Below are 20,720 nucleotides of genomic sequence, written 5' to 3'. Positions count from 1 at the left end.
GGAGAATCTGAGATAACATGGTGTAGAGCTGGATGAACACAGCAGGCCAAGCAGTATCAGAGGAGCAGGAAGGCTGACGTTTCGGGCCTAGACCCTTCTTCTAGAATTGACTTTAATTGAAAGGCTTTAAACATGGCATACATCAAGGACTAACTAACGGGAAACTTAAATTGCTTTTCGAGTCATACATTCACACAGTTGCACAGCAAAGAAACAAATCCTTCAATCCATGCCTACAAGATGTCCCAAATTAGTCCAGTCCCATTTGCCAGCATTTGGCCAATGCCTCGATAAGCACATCTATTCACATTCCATCTCAATGACTTTTAAATGTTGTTGCATCCTCCTCCATTTCCTCTGGCAGCGCATGTCATACATGCTTCACCATCTGCCTGAAAATTTCGCCCATTTTATATCTCTTTTAAACTGTCCCTTCTCACCTTAAACCTATGTCCTTTAGCTTTGGACTCCCCTATGCTGGGAAAAAGTCCTTGGCTATTCAAGCCCCTTATGATTTTATAAACCTCTACAAGGTCACCCTCCAATGCTCCAGAGGAAATAGCCCCAACCTATTCAACCTTTGCCTATTCTCAAATGCTCCAACCCTAGCTACATGCTTGTGAATCTTTTCTGCACCCTTTCAAGCTTGACATTTTTCCTGTAGCAAGGAGACCAGAATTGCACGCAGTATTCCGAAAGTGACATAAGAATGACTTGTACAGCTGCAGCATGGCCTCCCAACTCCTATACCCAAGAATTGATCAATAAAGGCAGGTGTACCAAATACCTTCTTCACTATCCTATAAAACCTGTGACTTCACCTTTAAGGAGCAATGAACCTGCACCCCAAGGCTTCTTTGTTCAGCAACACTCCCCTCGAACTTACCATTAAGTGTATAAGACTTACCCTGATTTTCTTCAATAAAATGTATTCTTATCTAAATTAGATTCCATCTTCCACTCCTTGGGCCATCTGCCTATCTATTAAGGTGCCATTGTATTCTGAGATAGCCTTCTTCACTGTCCAGTGCATCATCAATTTTGGCATCAACTGCAACATGACTAAATCCTATAGTAAATACCAAATTTATGTAAATACCAAAAATCAATGACCCATCATCAAACCAACAATCACTGCAACAGATCGCTGGTCACAGGTCTCCAGTGAAAAACAATCCTCCACCACCATGCTCTGTTTCCTACTTTCAAGCCGATATTGTATCCAAATGGATATTCAAGTCTTTGGGGATTCCATGTGATCGAACCTTGCGAACCAGTCTACCATGCAGAACCTTGTCAAATATCTTGCTGAAGTCCACATAGACAAAGTCCATCACTCTGCCTTCTTCAAAACTTCTTTGTCACTTCTTAAAAAAAATCAATTCAATGAGACATGATTTCCCATGCATAAAGCCATGCTGACTATCCATAATCAGTCCTTGCATTTCCAAATAGATATAAATCCTGTCCCTCAGGATTCCCTCCAACAATTTGTCCACCACTGATGCCAGGCTCACGAATCTATAGTTCCTTGGCTTTTCCTTGCCATCTTTCCTAAATAATGGGACCACATTAGCCAACTTCCAGCCTTCTGGCACCTACTCGTGGCTATAGATGATACAAATATCTCAACAAGGGTCCCAGCAATAACTTCCCAGCTTCCCACAAAGTTTTGCAATACACCTGATCTGATTGTGATCAGGTGTCAGCTCTGCTAATCATTTCTGATTCAGCAAATTAATGCACGTTCATAATGCCATGTAATTTGTACAAATTATGTTGGTCTCATTCCTACTTGACGAACTTTGAGTATGTCAGGAGTAATGGAGTGTCCCTACCTGGCCCAAGTTAAAATCCCAGCTGCCCCAGTGGTCTATCATAACATTTCCAACAAATTAATTATCAAAAATTCAGAAATTCATGTGTCCTTTTAAGGGACTGTTATTCTTAAACTTGGTTAGCACGGTTTGATTCTTTCATTTTAATTTATAGTTCAAAAGAATATAAAGAGACACATACTGCAACTGTGGCATAGTTGAGGTCAGAGGTGCATGCTAGTAATTTATCTCTCAGTAAATAAATGTAAGACTAAGCAAAGATTGACTCCAGTATCATCCTTCACCAATTGGCTTTGTTGATTAAAACATCCTTTGGGCTGAAGATGGGGCTAAAATTGTGTCTGTCTGTTTTTTTGCACTAACTGAGAGTTTTCACTTTTGATACAATTATTCACAGTTCAGAACCTTTGGTTGAGTTGAATTTGCAGCCTCTGGCTGTGATGTCTCCCTGTTACTAATTATGTTTTTATTTCGTTGAATGATAACATTGTCAGTGTAAGGCAGAAGCATGGTATAAGAATTACATACAATGATGGGCTTGACAGTTAATTAGAACAATAAATGTAAGGAGATAAGAGATAAGGGATAGGCGTGACAGACTGGTAGACTGATGGGTATTGGTGTGAGGTAGAATGATAGGTGTAAGAACAAGATAGATAGATGTGAGAGTACTACTTAGAATAATACCTGTCATAACTTACACAGAATGACAGATGTGGCAGAATTAGGTTGAACAGTAAGGCTGATGTAAAAAATGTGTGTGAGGCATACATTGAACGATTGGTGTTGCAATATGTATTTAACATTTCGATTGGACGGACCTGGGTTTGTACATAAAGCTGAGAAAATTAGAATAACATATAACAGATACTTATCAGAATAGCAATGAGAGAATTTGGCAGTATTTTACTCTGACACTAATGGTCAAGGTAACCCAACATGCATTGTTCCAGCATTAGAATCACAGAAAAATTGTAGAGAAAAATGTTGATGGGGGAAAGCTAAGGTGAATATTGTTTCAGCAATTCAAAGACATAAATCACAGAATGGAGAGAAGCACATGGATCAAGATTTGCTCCATACAATCCATCTAGTTGCTAGGAGACCACATATCTAACATGCGAGACCACAAGTGGGCTGGGTAAAAGAATCAACCCTTTACAGGAAAACAGAGAGAGAAGGATGTGCAGGACGCAGGTGGAGAGTTCAGAACCAATGTTCTATTTCAAAGACCCAGCAATCCATATGTTGACAAACAATCCATGCACTACTTATCCGTCTTCAGCAACAATGTCAGATATTTGAAGCCAGTTAAATAAATAGACTGCACAACAAATGAAAGAAAGCAACATTGTGAGGGAATGCTCCATAAGCGGCTCACTGTTATGTCAATTTGCTGGACATTGGCCTGATTTGATTTATTATTGTCACATGTACCAAGGTACAGTGAAAAGTATTATTTTGCATGCTATTCAGGCAGATCATATCCAAGGACACAGGTTCGATTCCAGCCTTGGGCAACTGTCTGTGCAGAGTTGGCATATTCTCCCCGTGTCTGCGTGGGTTTCTCTGGGTGCTCCGGTTTCCTCCCACAGTCCAAAGATGTGCAGGCTAGGTGGGTTGGCCATGCTGAATTGCCCGTGGTGTTCAGGGAGTGTGGGTTGTGGGACTGTGGGTCTGGGTGGGATGCTGCTGGGGGGCGGTGTGGACTTGTAGAGCTGAAGGGCCTGTTTCTACACTGTAGGGAATCTAATCTAATTGAATATGTAACATATATACATTAGGGTAATAGAACAGATGTAGAATATATTTTTATGAGTGCCTCCTGCTGCAGTTTACTGAATAGTGTAAATGTAAACTTTGCCCTCTCCAAAGGTTAGAGCTCCTGTTAGTTAGACTCTTTAAGCTTAACAGTAACACACAAACATGCAAATTTAACCTGCTTGGAGCATGTGGAGACAGCAAAATGTATGAATTGCATGAGGTATGAATTGCATGATCTATAATCCCGTAACACAACTGTGGGGTGGAGGTGGGGGTTATACAAACAAAATAGATCAACAATTTCAAAGAAATTTGGATGGACACTGACTGAAATAACCCTGAAAAATACAACGTGGTGAGAGTGGGTGAATGAGACAGACCGGATTGAAAAACCATTATAAATTTGATGGAACAAATAGCATCCTCTGTGAGTCTATGAGCAGAGTGGTACAAGACCAAAACCATAAATAATCAATGGATTGTAGAACTAGTTGAGTTGGTTAGCTCATTTGGCCAGACGGGTGGTTTACCATGCAGAGTGCAGACTCAAGTCATACATCAGCTGGGGTTAGTACGAAAGCCCTGCCTTCTCAACCTCTCCCCTTGCCTAAGACGTGGTGAACCCCTGGTTACACCATTATCTGTTGTCTCTCCCTAATGAGGGAGCAGGGCTATAGTGCCTTTACATTTTACATATTGAAACCTGTTGTTTATAACCATTCAAACCCAATATACCATCAGCAAGACACAGTGCAGCAACTCATCATTGAGACATGTTTCAGTGCCTCATGTTCATGACGATCTGGAAGGACAAGGGCAGCTGATATTTGGAAACACAGTCACCTTCAGTTCCCTTCCAAGCCACAATCTACTTGATGGTGGAACTGTATCAGCATTCCTTCAGTGTCACTGGGGCACCCCAAAAGACCGCCATCCCAACACCACAAGAACTTCAATGGTTGAAGATAACAGCTCATCAACATCTTAACCATTGCAATTAGTGATAAAGAAGAAATGTTAACGTCAATGTTTCGAGTAGGGACTTTCCTGTTCCTCTGATGCTGCCTGACCTGCTGTGTTCCTCCGGGTCCACACCATGTTGACTCTGACCCCAGCATCTACAGTTCTTGCTATCTCTGACAATAAATGTTAACCTTGCCAATCACGACCGCAGCCCATGAATGAGCGAAACTGTCATCATTACTACATAGAACATTACAGCACAGTACAGGCCCTTCGGCCCTCAATGTTGTGCTGACCTGTCATACCAAGCAATGCACACTCACCAATTACCTACTCAGCAACATTTAGTTTAGCATCTGCCATGACCACTCAGCCAGACCACATTACAACCGTGTTTCAAATATGAACAAATGATCTGAATTCCAGTGATGAGATGGGACATCTTGACATCAGCAGTATTTGACCCCATGTGATGCAAAGGATCTGAGTAGAATTAGAATCAATAGGATTGAAGGAGAAAACTCTGATGGTTGGTGTCATACCTGGAAGAAAGGAAGATGGTTATGGTTGTTGGAGGTCAGCCCTCCCAGCTCCAGCATATCTCTGCAGGAGTTACTCAGTGTAGTGTCCTAGGCCTAAACATCTTCAGCTGCTTCATCAATGACTTCCTTCTATAGAAAGATCAGAATTGGGGATGTTCACTGATGATTGCACAAAGTTCAGCATTATTTGCAATTCTGCAGGCACTGAAGCAGCCCATGAACAAATACAGCAAGACCTGGGCAATATCCAGTCTTATGCTGAAAGTAGCAAGTTACATTTCTGTAGAAAAAAGGACTGTATCGAACCATCACATCTTGTTGCTGCTCAGCATTATAATTACTGAATTCCCCCAGCCTCTACATTCTTAAGGTTACCACTGACCAGAAACCTAAACAACTGGATAAATACTTTTCAGGAGGAGGTCACAACCCAGAAAACTCACAGCAAGTAGGTCACCTTCAGATTCCCCCAAAGCTTGTCCACCATCTACAAGGAACAAGTCAGGAGTTTGATGGAGTACTCCCTACTTGTCTGGATAAATGCAACTCCAACAACACTAGTTAACACTAGATAACGAAATGTGAGGCTGGATGAACACAGCAGGCCCAGCAGCATCTCAGGAGCACAAAAGCTGACGTTTCGGGCCTAGACCCTTCATCAGAGAGGGGGATAGGGTGAGGGTTCTGGAATAAATAGGGAGAGAGGGGGAGGCGGACCGAAGATGGAGAGAAAAGAAGATAGGTGGAGAGGAGAGTATGGGTGGGGAGGTAGGGAGGGGATAGGTCAGTCCAGGGAAGACGGACAGGTCAAGGAGGTGGGATGAGGTTAGTAGGTAGGAGATGGAGGTGCAACTGGGAACCTAACCCTCCCTCCACTGACCCCTTCACCCGCTTCCAACACAAGTCCTCCTCCTGGACACCACCCCCAGGCCTCCTACCCTCCCTCGACTTCTTCATCTCTAACTGCCGGCGAGACATTAACCACCTCAACCTCTCCACCCCTCTCACCCACTCTAACCTCTCCCCCGCAGAACGGGCAGCCCTCCGCTCCCTCCGGTCCAACTCCAACCTCACCATCAAACCCGCAGACAAGGGTGGCGCAGTGGTAGTATGGTGCACTGACCTCTACATCGCCGAGGCCAGATGCCAACTCTCCGACACCACCTCCTACCGCCCCCTCGATCATGACCCCACACCCGAGCACCAAACCATCATCTCCAACACCATTCATGACCTCATCACCTCAGGGGACCTCCCACCCACAGCCTCCAACCTCATTGTTCCCCAACCCTGCACGGCCTGCTTCTATCTCCTTCCCAAAATCCACAAACCTGCCTGCCCTGGTCGACCCATCGTCTCAGCCTGCTCCTGCTCCACCGAACTCATCTCCAACTATCTGGACTCCATTTTCTCCCCTTTGGTCCAGGAACTCCCTACCGACGTCCATGACACCACCCACGCCCTCCACCTCCTCCAGGACTTCCTATTCCCTGGCCCCCAACACCTCATTTTCACCATGGACTTCCAGTCCCTATACACCTGCATTCCGCAGGCAGATGGCCTCAGGGCCCTCCGCTTCTTCCTGTCCCGCAGGCCCGACCAGTCCCCCTCCACCGACACCCTCATCCGCCTAGCCAAACTCGTCCTCACCCTCAACAACTTCTCTTTCGATTCCTACCACTTCCTACAGACTAAGGGGGTGGCCATGGGCACCTGCTTCTTTGTAGGTTACGTGGAACAGTCCCTTTTCCGCACCTACACAGGCCCCAAACCCCACCTCTTCCTCCGTTACATTGATGACTGTATCGGCGCCGCCTCTTGCTCCCCAGAGGAGCTCGAACAGTTCATCCACTTCACCAACACCTTCCACCCCAACCTTCAGTTCACCTGGGCCACCTCCAGCACATCCCTCACCTTCCTGGATCTCTCAGTCTCCATCTCAGGCAACCAGCTTGTAACTGATAATAAAATGTGAGGCTGGATGAACACAGCAGGCCAAGCAGCATCTCAGGAGCATAAAAGCTGACGTTTCGGGCCTAGACCCTTCATCAGAGACCCTCTCTGATGAAGGGTCTAGGCCTGAAACGTCAGCTTTTGTGCTCCTGAGATGCTGCTTGGCCTGCTGTGTTCATCCAGCCTCACATTTTATTATCTTGGAACTCTCCAGCATCTGCAGTTCCCATTATCTCTGAGCTTGTAACTGATGTCCATTTCAAGCCCACCGACTCCCACAGCTACCTAGAATACACCTCCTCCCACCCACCTTCCTTCAAAAATTCACTCATGATTTGTCCTTTTTTTGTCAATAACCACATCTGGGCAATTTTCAACTTTGTTGGTCGATACCACTGTTGTGGATGCAATATATTATATCGGCTAGAAGCCTGGCCAGTTCTTGAGAACGAGTCTTCAGCTCTAACATATAATGTGGATGGTACTTATTGCCTTTGCTGTAACCAGCCCATTCATTTGTCCCACCCAAAATATCTTCAGTGTCGTTTCTACTCTGAGCAGTGCTCATGATGGACGAGCACTGATTGATCAGCTCGGGGAAGTCAGTAGGAGTTTGTTTGTCCATGTTTGCACCTTAACAGAAGCCTGAAACAATGTTGAGGACTCCAAAGGCAACTTTCTCCAAGCTGTATACCGCAGCGTTGCCACACAAAATATATCCCTTGTTCGCTCCACACTGCCCTCCAACCCCACCACACCCGGCACCTTCCCCTGCAACCACAGGAAATGCTACACTTGCCCCCACACCTCCTCCCTCACCCCTATCCCAGGCCCCAAGATGACTTTCCACATTAAGCAGAGGTTCACCTGCACATCTGCCAATGTGGTATACTGCATCCACTGTACCCGGTGTGGCTTCCTCTACATTGGGGAAACCAAGCGGAGGCTTGGGGACCACTTTGCAGAACACCTCCGCTCGGTTCGCAATAAACAACTGCACCTCCCAGTCGCAAACCATTTCCACTCACCCTCCCATTCTTTAGATGACATGTCCATCATGGGCCTCCTGCAGTGCCACAATGATGCCACCCGAAGGTTGCAGGAACAGCAACTCATATTCCACTTGGGAACCCTGCAGCCCAATGGTATCAATGTGGACTTCACCAGCTTCAAAATCTCCCCTTCCCCCACCGCATCCCAAAACCAGCCCAGTTCGTCCCCTCCCCCCACTGCACCACACAACCAGCCCAGCGCTTCCCCCCCACCCACTGCATCCCAAAACCAGTCCAACCTGTCTCTGCCTCCCTAACCTGTTCTTCCTCTCACCCATCCCTTCCTCCCACCCCAAGCCGCACCTCCATCTCCTACCTACTAGCCTCATCCCACCTCCTTGACCTGTCCATCTTCCCTGGACTGACCTACACCCTCCCTACCTCCCCACCTATCCTCTCCTCTCCACCTATCTTTTCTCTCCATCTTCGGTCCGCCTCCCCCTCTCTCCCTATTTATTCCAGAACCCTCACCTCATCCCCCTCTCTGATGAAGGGTCTAGGCCCGAAATGCCAGCTTTTGTGCTCCAGAGATGCTGCTGGGCCTGCTGTGTTCATCCAGCCTCACATTTCGTTATCTTGGATTCTCCAGCATCTGCAATTCCCATTATCACTAATTAACACTACCCTGGATAAAGCAGTCAGGTTGATTGGCGCAACATCCAACACTTTCAAAATTCACTGATTCCACCGTCAACGCACAGTGGCAGCAGTATGCACCATCAACAAAATGCACTGCCATAACTCACCAGGGCTCCTTTGACAGCACCTTCTAAACTTGCATTTTCAACAACCTCGAAGAACAAGGGCAGGAGCTGCATAAGAACACCACCAAGTCATAAAAGTTCCTCTTCAAGTGCACACTAACTTGGAACTATGTTGCTGTTCCTTTACTATCATTGGGTTAAAATCCTGAAATGATATTTCTGTTCTTGCTCGAAATGGTCTGCAATTGTTTAAAAAATTCAGTTCACCATCTTGACTACAAAAGTGCAAGAATGGGCAACAAGTTCTGGCCTTATTCATGTGCTTGTGTCCTGTGAACAGAAAGACATGCATATCATTCTTTGCTGTAGCATAATGCATTTTATGATGTTGAATTTTGCCACACCTAAAATTGTATCTAGCTCTGTCGCGTATAAACTCTCAACTGTCTGCAACATGTTTCTATTGTCTCTCTTTATTGAGCATTATTCTCTGTCCCTAGGGTCTCTATCTGGCATCTCATCATGCATTCCCCAGTTAGTCCTGATATTGCCTTCTTGGTTTGTGATGTCATTCTTTTGTACTCATGTTTCTGTTTATTCAAAAATGAGGCTTGCCAAACAGCTGCTTCTCAGTCACTTTCAACAAGCTGTGAATATATGATAACAGACATTGTGCAATCTCCAGTCTAATTAAGGGTCAAAGATATTCTGTCCATTTTTCCTTTAATTAATCTTTGTCAAGCACAAATTGGATGAAAGTGAAACTCCAATCTTAGTATTTCAGTGCATCGATTATCAGGATCACACAGACTCTTTGGGTAGTGACATGTCTGACACATGGCGAGGGATGTAGAACAGCAAAGGGCAACAGAGCAAAAAATGGAATTGGAATAAAAGAATTGGAGAAATCTTAAGATTTAGGAAGCAATAGAGATAAAAAAATTCGTAGAAATTAAAAGAAAAGGATGAAGGTCAGATAACAGATGAAAATAAAACATAAAGTGAAAAGAAAAAGGTGAATGATGTGGAAGATGCTTCATCAGCCTTATATCAGTTACCATAGTAATGGAAAATCCCTCTTTATAATTCCTCAGTGGGTATTAAGTGCACCAGATAAACAAGATTGGGCCTGATGAATGTAAATAGAATTGAAACAGGGAGTCAGGGTGATGTGTGCAAAAGGAAATGTGTCTAGACTGTGTGTGTAATGTGTGTATGCCTGTGTATGTTTGCTCTTGCATGTGTGCGTGTGTTATATTTTTATGGTCCATTGCGGGGGAAGGGAGTATTTGTGCGGTGTGGACGTGAGTGCGCGTGTGTTTGCATCCAAACTTGTATGTGAGTTGGTGGCTTTGCGACCATCTGTACATGGTGAATGTGGGTCTGCGTGTGTATGTTGTGTATGTAGGTGACATCTGTGCATCGGCTTTGAAATTCCAATGTCTTCTAATTATTGTACATAGGAGTGTGTTTCTGTGGCAAGGTGTATGTGTGGGGCGTAAGAGAAAGCATGCGTGTGTCTTTGTGTGCCTTTTGGTGTGCATGCATGTTTTGCTCTGTTTGTGTGTCTATGTGTGTGTGTGTTTCTGTCCATGTGTGTCTCTGTGTTTGTGCATTTGGTGATTTTAACAGGTCAGACATCACTGATTCCACCTCCAGGGGGAATCTGATCTGCCACTGACAGTGGGGGAGAAAAAAAAAGCAGCAAATACATATTCGTTTCTTTCCAGAAACAACGTCTCGCAGACACACTGTGGGATATTAGTAAGACTGCACCAACACGAGGATATGCATTTTTAAAAAAAATTCCGGCACTGGTAAGAGCTGAGCGATTGCTTATTGTGTAGTCTGCTTGCAGTGCTAGTCTGGGCTGCTGTTTGAGCTGAATGCAGTGCATTCTGTCAGAGGAGAGGAGATGTTTGAATTTGTGATTCCAATTCCAGACAAAATAATATTCAAGGATTGTCTGAAAAAGTCAGCATCTTCAAACGTCAGCATCCAGCTGGCTGGAAGTGTCAGAGTGCAGTGACCATGGATCTGAAAATGTGTTAATGCATAGGGTTTGAATTGCAGCATGTCGACTCTAGACTGAATCAGTTTATTTGAAAAATACGCTCTCAGTTTGAAGTACAGAAGGGACGGCTCCACAAATATGTTTTAGAGATCTAGCTTCAAAGAATGGAGAGAGGGAGAGAGAGCAAGAGGAGTACAGGATGGATGAAACAAAGTAATTGCTTTCCGTTATCCAAAGGGTGTTGGGAATATAAATCATTTTGAAAGGTGAGCAGTAATATGTATCAGTTCTTTTTTAAATAAAGGTCTCTTTTATGTTTGAATATATTGTAAAACAGTGAGTTAAACTATGGGGCGAAACTCAGAGCCCGAAGGAAAGCATAATGCTGATGTATTCTGAGAATGTACCTTTAACGTGAATCGCGAGAAGGTCCCCATTAAGCAATAATTCAACGTTTAAATACGCTGAGTTCGGTTCTGACTTCTAACTGAGGAACTATACGCCCAACAAAACACCCTGTTTAAAATTCAAGTTCAAAAAGAGTATGTTTTGAAGGTGTTGGGGAATGTAGGCATTGAAGCTGGACGGAATAAAAGAAAAAAAATTCTAAATTATGATCAACTTCTGACAGCTGGACAGTCATGTAGCCACAAGCACAGAGACTGCATTTGAAAGGTACAGCTATAGTAAGCACTGATCCAAGTGACTATTTATAAAGAAAAGCAAATCGTTTCGATTGGTGTATGTTTCTGCAGCTTTAATCAGCGCTGGATTCACTTCTGCAGTTTCCTCCTAAATACAGGATACAGCAGAGTGCCAGCTCTGCTCGACATTTCATTGTGCTCTCCATGCTAAGATTATGATGTAAACATGCAGTAAAAAAAATGATACGGGACGACAGGGATCGAGCCAAGTGTTTGTGGCATGTGCATTTGCAGAAGAGGTAGATTTTGTGACTGTAGGATCTGAAGGTTCGCTCAGTTTGAAGTATTCCAGGAAGACACGGTTTCCTTTTCCTTCTGCTGCTGTGCCCATGTTGTACACATCTGCACCCTTTTGTGTTTTGTCATAGTTAGAAGCTCAAATGGGTTCGTCTGATTTCATCATAGTCACGGCGCAAGCTATGAACACACCACCTGTTAAAAAGATCCCAGTCCCTTGAGTTCACAAAAAGTGACCTCGAATTTTACACAATGAAGGTTCCGACAGTTTCTGCGTACGGACCTTATTTACATCCCGATAAAATATAATTTATCTTCATTCTGTTCTAGCAACGCAATAAACAACTGACATGATTTACTTTTTAAATGTCTTTGATTTATTTATTTAAACCGAAAGCACTGACTACACCACAGGCACTAATCATATCGTTCCCACGCAGAGTTGACAATAATCGAAAAGTGACAACAAGCCAGACGTTTATTTGAGATGCAAAACCCCTTCACTACGAAATTTCGGGAACTGCTGTTCTGCAGGAGAGCTGATTATCCTTTCATTGGCTTGCTCACACCCATCTGGGCAGTTACAACAAATCTAAGTCTGCTGGGTGTAATAAGCAGCTTTGAAAACACAGGCCAAATAACAGAAGCCCACATACAGTGATGTCCTGCGGGGTTAATACATCACCAGCTTGAAGAAAACATTTATTGTGCCAATCTGAGGTTGCTCATGCCACATGGTGTCACATGCCTCTGATGTCATGGCTTTCAGCTAAGTAGTTGGACGAAAGCATCATGTGAGATATGATGTGGTATCTCAAAGGGATACACCAAAGTAATGTAGTACGTAGTAGTTTTGCGAATGATAGCCAAAGTGTGGCAAGGAGGTACAGAAATCACAAACTTAAGAAAATATCAGCAGAAAATTCCAAACATTGAAAACAGGGTGAAAAGACAAAGTTAGAAGTTCTGTACCTAGACACGCAGCATTAGTACCAAAATGGATGAATTGTTTGTACAGAGATCCATATATAGTCATACTGTAGACATGGCTACAGGGTGACCAAGGCTGGGGCTTGAGTATTAAAGGATATTTGACATTCCAGGAAGTTAAGTACATAGGAAAAGATGTCAGACTAGCTCTGCTATTTAAGAATGTAATTAGTACATCAGTGAGAGGGGAGCTTGACCTGCAAGGGTAAGATGATTAATCAGTTTGGATAGAGATAAGCAATAGTAATGGTATGAGGTCATTTGTGGCAGTAATTTTTTACATACCTAAAAGCAGCTACACATACAATAGAGTATGCAGGGAGAAGTGTGGGTCTGAGACTAGTGTTTTAACCTGGATTAAAGATGATTGTAATGATACAAAGGCAGAGCTAGACAAAATAAACAGGAAATCTAGGTTAAAATGTTGAAATAAAGCAATTCAGTTGTGGACTTTCAAAGAATCATTTAACTCAGCAAAAAATTATCCCAATAAGAAAAAAAAAAGTCTCTCCAAGAAATATACACCATCTATGGCTACATAAAGATGTCAGAGATCAGATTGCAAGAAACTGGAAGAGCATGGCTTGATCAAATACAGTCAACACGGCTTTGTGAGGGGTAGGTCATGCCTTACAAACCTTATCGAGTTTTTTGAGGATGTGACTAGTAAGGTTGATGAGGGTCAAGCTGTGGATGTGGTGTATATGGACTTCAGTAAGGCATTTGATAAGGTTCCCCATGGAAGGCTCATTCAGAAGGTCAGGAGGAATGGGATACAGGGGAACTTAGCTGCTTGGATACAGAATTGGCTGGCCAACAGAAGACAGCGAGTGGTAGTAGAAGGAAAATATTCTGCCTGGAAGTCAGTGGTGAGTGGGGTTCCACAGGGCTCTGTCCTTGGGCCTCTACTGTTTGTAATTTTTATTAATGACTTGGACGAGGGAATTGAAGGATGGGTCAGCAAGTTTGCAGACGACACAAAGGTCGGAGGTGTCGTTGACAGTGTAGAGGGCTGTTGTAGGCTGCAGCGGGACATTGACAGGATGCAGAGATGGGCTGAGAGGTGGCAGATGGAGTTCAACCTGGATAAATGCGAGGTGATGCATTTTGGAAGGTCGAATTTGAAAGCTGAGTACAGGATTAAGGATAGGATTCTTGGCAGCGTGGAGGAACAGAGGGATCTTGGTGTGCAGATACATAGATCCCTTAAAATGGCCACCCAAGTGGACAGGGTTGTTAAGAAAGCATATGGTGTTTTGGCTTTCATTAACAGGGGGATTGAGTTTAAGAGTCGTGAGATCTTGTTGCAGCTCTATAAAACTTTGGTTAGACCGCACTTGGAATACTGCGTCCAGTTCTGGGCGCCCTATTATAGGAAAGATGTGGATGCTTTGGAGAGGGTTCAGAGGAGGTTTACCAGGATGCTGCCTGGACTGGAGGGCTTATCTTATGAAGAGAGGTTGACTGAGCTCGGTCTCTTTTCATTGGAGAAAAGGAGGAGGAGAGGGGACCTAATTGAGGTATACAAGATAATGAGAGGCATAGATAGAGTCGATAGCCAGAGACTATTTCCCAGGGCAGAAATGGCTAGCACGAGGGGTCATAGTTTTAAGCTGGTTGGTGGAAAGTATAGAGGGGATGTCAGAGGCAGGTTCTTTACGCAGAGAGTTGTGAGAGCATGGAATGCGTTGCCAGCAGCAGTTGTGGAAGCAAGGTCATTGGGGTCATTTAAGAGACTGCTGGACATGCATATGGTCACAGAAATTTGAGGGTGCATACATGAGGATCAATAGTCGGCACAACATTGTGGGCTGAAGGGCCTGTTCTGTGCTGTACTGTTCTATGTTCTATGTTCTAAACCGTATGTGATGGATAAAATTTTGTAGTTAGTCAGAGATTAGATATGAAATTAGTTTTATTTTTGAAAGAGAAAGTAGAATATATGAATGAGTGAGCTAACATATAAAAGTATATAAAATTTCAGTGTGAATTTAAATAGAAAAGTGATAACTAAAACTAGTGCAGATCTTCTGGCTGGTGAATTTGGAATTGGCTGATAGAAAAAAAAACTGTGGAGTCTTTGAAAAGGTTTTTTTGTTGTCTTTGTCATAGAAAACTTAGAAAATTTCCCAGACACAGTTGAAAATCATGAGATGATTAACAAGGAGGAATTTAAAACAATCACCATCATCAAGGAAATGATGCTGACATATCCCCAATAACAACAATGTGGTTGACTGCCCTCTAGGTAATTTGGGATGGGCAATAATTGCTAGCCTAAACAGTGGTGTCCACATCTTGTGAATGAATAAGAAGAAAAGAGACCAGATTGTCAGCTTCCTAAGGCCTTAAAAGGAATGGCTGCAAAGGTAGCTGATGCATTGGTTATAACTTTCTAACATTCTTCAGATTTTGGAATGGACCCATTCATATTGGAAAGTAGCCAATGTAACACCTTGATTCAAGAAAAGAGAGAGACAGAAAGATGGAAAGCTAAAATGTAAAGGCCATTTAACTTAACTAATTGCTAGAACCCTTTAATGAGAAGATTATGGCACAATACTTAGAAAATCACAATGTAATCAGACAGCATCAATATGGTTTGGTGGAAAGGATATCACATTCAACTAGTTTGTTAGAGTAAGGGTAGATCTGCAAAGTGAATAAGGGAGACAGGTAGATTGGTAAACTGGAATCCAAAAGGCACTTTAAAGGCTGGTGCACAGGATACAAGCACATGGTGTAAGGGTAATCATATTAGCATAGATAATTATTGCCTGAAAAACATGAAGTTTGGAATAGGTAGGCTGATTGGCAGACTTGAACAATTTGAGTGCAACAGCAACAGTAATGGGGTCTCAGTTATTTAGGATCCATATCAGAGACATGAATGCAGGTATCAAACATATATGGTATATTTATTTTCTGATGGTGTCTATTAAAATAAGGAAATATTTGTCTTTTTTTTCAAAATAAAGTAGAGGATAAAGAATCTAGACAGGTGTGTTGATTGGGCAAAAAGTTGGCAGGTGAACTAAAATGTGGCAAAATGTGAGATCGTTCACTTTGGCAGCAAGAACAAAACTGTAGTAATCTGTGTAAATGGAGAGATATTACGGAACTCCATGTTGCAGAGGGATCTTGGTGTCCTATTATGTGAATATCATTGAGATAGGTATGTTAATTAGGAAAGTAACATACTGTTGCCATTAGGAAAATGTAGTGTAAAAGTAAGGTGTTTTGCTGTAGCTATACAGGGCATTGGGGAAATCACAATCACTTGTACTATGTACAAGTTTTGTTTACCTGTTTAAATAAATAAATAGAATCAAAGAATCCCGACATTGTGGATGCAGACCATTCAGCCCATCAAGTCTACACCAACCCTCTGAAGAGCATCCCACCCAGGCAAAACCCCCTCCACCCTATCCCTGTAGCCCTGCATTGCCCATAGCTAATTCACCTAGCCGCACATTCCTGGATACTACACACAATGTGGCATGGCCAATTCATTCAATCTGCACATTTTTAGACTGTGGGTGGAAATTGGAGCACCCAGAGGAAACCCACACAGACACAGTGAGAATGTGAAACTCCACACAATTGCTCAAGGATGGAATTCAACATGGTTACCTGGTGCCGTGAGGCAGCACAGCTAACCATAGTGCCACAGTGCCTTCCTAAAAGCAGTTCAGAGAAAATTCTATCAATTCATATTTGGGATGAGGTGTTCTTCTATGGAGATGTGTTGAATAGATTAGGCCTTTACCCAGTGCAGTTTGGCAGATCGAGAGGTGATCTTACTGAAACCTATAAGATCCTGACAGGACTTGATGGGATTGGATTTGAAAAGATGTTTCCTCTTGAGAGGTGACTACCAGCAGGACACAATTTAAGATGGAGATGAGGGAGAATTTCTTCTTTCATAGCACTAGACTGTGGAATTTTCTTCCCAAGAAAGTAGAAGCTTGGCCATAGAATTTCCTTAAGCTGAGAGAGAGATTTTTAATAGTTAAAGAAAGCAAGACTTATTGGAGGTGAGACAGGGAAGTTAGATTGAGACGAGACCACAGGAGTAATAATCTTATTGAATGCCTAAGCATATTGTAGGGTCAATAATCCATGTCCTCTTGTGACACAAAGTTGTGATGTCATTGATGATCCATGGCTGTGATATCACATTGCTGTGATGTCACTGATGACCCATGGTTGGTAGGTCATTGGTATCACAGATTCTGATTGACTGATATTACTGGTTACACATGGCTGCCTCCAAGGCTGTTGGTCATTGTATTAGTGATGGCCATGATGTTATCTCATTTGGATTGTGTCTCAGTGAAAGCAATGGACTGTGATGTAACTCTTTGTGAATAAAAAAGTGCTGTTGGTGGTAAATTATTTTGAAATAATCAAAGAAAAGGCATTATTTTAAAATATGTCAGTTTACACTTGGCTATACTTTCATTGCATAATCAGTATTACGTTCCACAAGCAGAAAATGACTAATGTCACTGATGACACAGGTTTAATGAAATGTTGGTGAGATATCAGTGATGGGACATGGTTGGAATATCATTATTGATTATGACTTTGGTACCATATATGTCACTCATTACACTAAACTGTGAATTTGACTCTACTAACATTAAACGTGGATGGCTAACATTGATAGTACATAATGCTCTACCAGAAGCTACTTCAGATGTACTTAATAGACTTGGAATATAATATTATTGATAAGTAATAATATTTCATGACATTAAATGCACATTATTAAAGGGCAGCAATGTAGTTGACAATACATGGATGAAATGTCACAAAGAGTGTGTAGCTGCAATCTCATTGAGGGTACACAGCTATTGTCATTAATGACTATTGATTATAATATTGCCAATGATAAATGGCTGAATCCCCATCAATGACCTATTTCTCAATTTCTTTAATGACACATTCCATTAATTTCATTGATGGTACTTGTCTGAATGTCACTGGTAATTTTGACTCTAATGTTACTGATGAGGTGTCATGTAGTTGCATTGACAATATTTGGTTTTAATTTCAAGGATATCATTTAATTGGTGACATGCCTGAATATCACTGATAATGCATGGATGTAAATTCATTGAAGATGCATGGATGTAATTTCATTGATGATGCTTGGATGTAATTTCACTGATAACACATGGATGTAATTTCAATGATAAATGGATGGAATTTAGTTGATGAAAATCAAACTGCTATAATTTCATTGATGACGCATTGGTGTAATTCTGGTTGTAATGTCACTGATGGCACATCTTGTAATTTTGTTGCTAGTTCAGGGGTATAATTTAGTTGAAGCAATAATGTTATGATCTCAGACCAAGACCACCAAATTACTTAACAATCTGGCCAAGGATCTTCCTGTTAAAGTAGATAAAACGTAAGATCCCAGGTATTCATTAAGAATTTAAAATCACCAGATTCTACAGTTTTGGAAAAGCAACAAAAACATGATGAAAGAATTTTAGAGAAATAAAACCATCTGCATTTCTATACAATTTATCTTATAATATCTTGATTTAACATGAGGTAAATATGGGTAACAAACCTGGTCAGTGAAGACCAAACAGATTTCACAACTATCCCCAGACAACGATAAAATTGTAGGCTTTCAACACTCATTAGAAGTTTGCAGGGAATTATTTTATGTTTTCTTGTGAAGACCTAGCTGAGAACACTCTCAAAAACTATTCCATTTTAGACTGTCTCAAAGACTACTTGTGCTTTGGTACCTCACCCTCCTTTCTTGGGTCTATGCTCCCCTGGATTCTTGAAACTGTAGTGTAATCACAACTATAGCTTTTTCATGGACAGCAATTTCACCAAGCTAGAACTACCCCAGGATTTTCTGAACTCCAGTGCTCATCAGCTGCACAAAGCTTATGGGCTTCCTTCACTCCGAGTCTTAGCTGCATTGTACTGTAAATGACACACAGCTTATTCCAAAAGCTTCTAGGACCCCAATACTGTCTCTGTGTCAAAAGGCTTCTCCTGAATCGTAAGTGTTTAAGCAGGATTGAACTCTTGTCTTTTTCCATAGTACCTCACTGACGAGGAATTCTCCTTTGACTAATTACTGACTTGCTGTGCCCAATGACTAAACCTTTGAGCTATTCTAAATGACTTACCGAATATCTTACCACAAACTATGCATTTGTTCCTCGGTAGGGTTCAATGCCACAGCCCTCTGAGCAGTTGAACATAAACATCAGAATACCCGACTCCCTGAATGTTGCAATATTCACAGATTGCTGGCTAGCACCTTTAAATGGATAGAATGGGACTAGAAAGATTTTGTCGCAGGTTGTAATATAACAGATGACACATTGTGCCATGCCACTGACGATACAAGATTATAATTCCACTAATGGCTGAAATTTTATTGATGATGCTTGGTTGTATTATCACTATTGAGGTTCATAAGGAGGAGGTGTTAGCAATTCTGGAAAATATGAAAATAGATAAGTCCCTTGGGCCGGGTGGGATTCTTCTGGGAATGTAGGGAGGAGATTACAGGGCCTTTGGCTTTGATCTTTATTTCATCGTTGTCTACAGGGATAGTGCCAGAAGACTGGAGGATAGCAAATGTCGTCCACTTGATCAAGAAGGGTAGCAGAGACAACCCTGGTAATTATAGACCAGTGAGCCTTATTTCTGTTGTGGGGAAAGTGTTGGAAAGCATTATAAGAGCTGGGATTTATAATCATCGAGAATGGAATAATTTGATTAGAGATAGTCAACACGGTTTTGTGGAGGGTGGGTTGTGCGTCACAAACCTTATTGAGTTCTTTGAGAAAGTGACTAACCAGGTGGATGAGGGTAAAGCGGTTGATGTGGTGTATGTGGATTTCAGTAAAACATCTGATAAGGTCCCCCACGGTAGGCAATTGCAGAAAATTAGGAGACATGGGATTGAGGGTGGTTTAGCGGTTTGGATCAGAAATTAGCTAGCTGTAAGAAGACAGAGGGTGGTTGTTGATGGGAAATGTTCATCCTGGTGTTACTAGTGGTGTACTTCAGTTACTAGTGGTGTACCACAAGGATCTGTTTAGAGACCACTGCTGTTTGTCATTTTTATAAATGACCCGGATGAGGATGTAGAAAGATGGGTTAGTAAATTTGCATATGACACTAAAGTCAGTGAAGTTGCAGATAGTGTGGAAGGATGTTGCAGGGTACAGAGGGACATAGATAAGCTTCAGAGCTGGGCTGAGAGGTGGCAAATGGAGTTTGATGCCGAGAAGTGTGAGGTGATTCATTTTGGAAGGAGTAACAGAAATACAGAGTACTGGCCTAATGTTAAGATTATTGGTAGTGTGGACAAGCAGAGGGATCTCAGTGTCCATGAGCATAGATCCCTGAAAGTTTCCACCCAGGTTGATAGGGTTGTTAAGAAGGTGTACAGTGTGTTAGGTTTTATTGGTAGAGGGATTGAGTTTTGGAAGCATGATGTCATGTAGCAGCTGTACAAAACTCTGGTGCTGCCACACTAGGAGTATTGTGTACAGTTCTGATTGCCGTATTATAGGAAGGATGTGGAAGCATTGGAAAGGGTGCAGAGGAGATTTACCAGGATGTTGCCTGGTATGGAGGGAAGGTCTTATGAGGAAAGGCTGAGGGACTTGAGGCTGTTTTTGTTAGAGAAAAGAAGGTTAAGAGATGACTTAATAGAGACATACAGGATGATCAGAGGATTGGATAGGGTGGACAGTGAGAGCCTTTTTCCTCTGATGGTGATGGCTAGCATGAGGGGCCATAGCTTTACAATGAGGGGTGATAGATATAGGACAGATGTCAGAGGTAGATTCTTTACTCAGAGAGTAGTAAGGGTGTGGAATGCCCTGCCTGCAACAGTAGTAGACTCGATAACTTTAAGGGCATTTAAATGGTTGTTGGATAAACATACGGATGATAATA

General features: G+C 42.4%; 1 protein-coding gene across 4 annotated transcripts in view; it reads left to right on the top strand.

Moving 5' to 3' along the window:
- The window catches only part of LOC125458709 (gamma-aminobutyric acid receptor subunit alpha-3-like), a 287,238-nt gene that overhangs the window by 41,661 nt on the left and 224,857 nt on the right, over positions 1 to 20,720 (top strand). Inside the window, exons 1-2 of one of the 4 annotated variants that reach the window (XM_048544196.2) lie at positions 10,068 to 10,120; positions 10,522 to 11,096. The exons of 1 other annotated variant lie outside the window; for it this stretch is intronic. The gene's annotated coding sequence lies outside the window, so the exon portion shown is untranslated. Of the gene's footprint in view, positions 1 to 10,067; positions 10,121 to 10,480; positions 11,097 to 20,720 lie in introns of those variants that run through there. 2 more of the 4 variants (XM_048544197.2, XM_059651518.1) reach the window with 2 other exon arrangements.

This window comes from Stegostoma tigrinum, chromosome 15 (genome assembly GCF_030684315.1).
Source record: "Stegostoma tigrinum isolate sSteTig4 chromosome 15, sSteTig4.hap1, whole genome shotgun sequence".
Taxonomy (NCBI): Eukaryota; Metazoa; Chordata; class Chondrichthyes; order Orectolobiformes; family Stegostomatidae; genus Stegostoma; species Stegostoma tigrinum.
The sequence above is the reverse complement of the archived record's forward strand: the minus strand, read 5'-3'. Positions and strand labels throughout refer to the sequence as shown.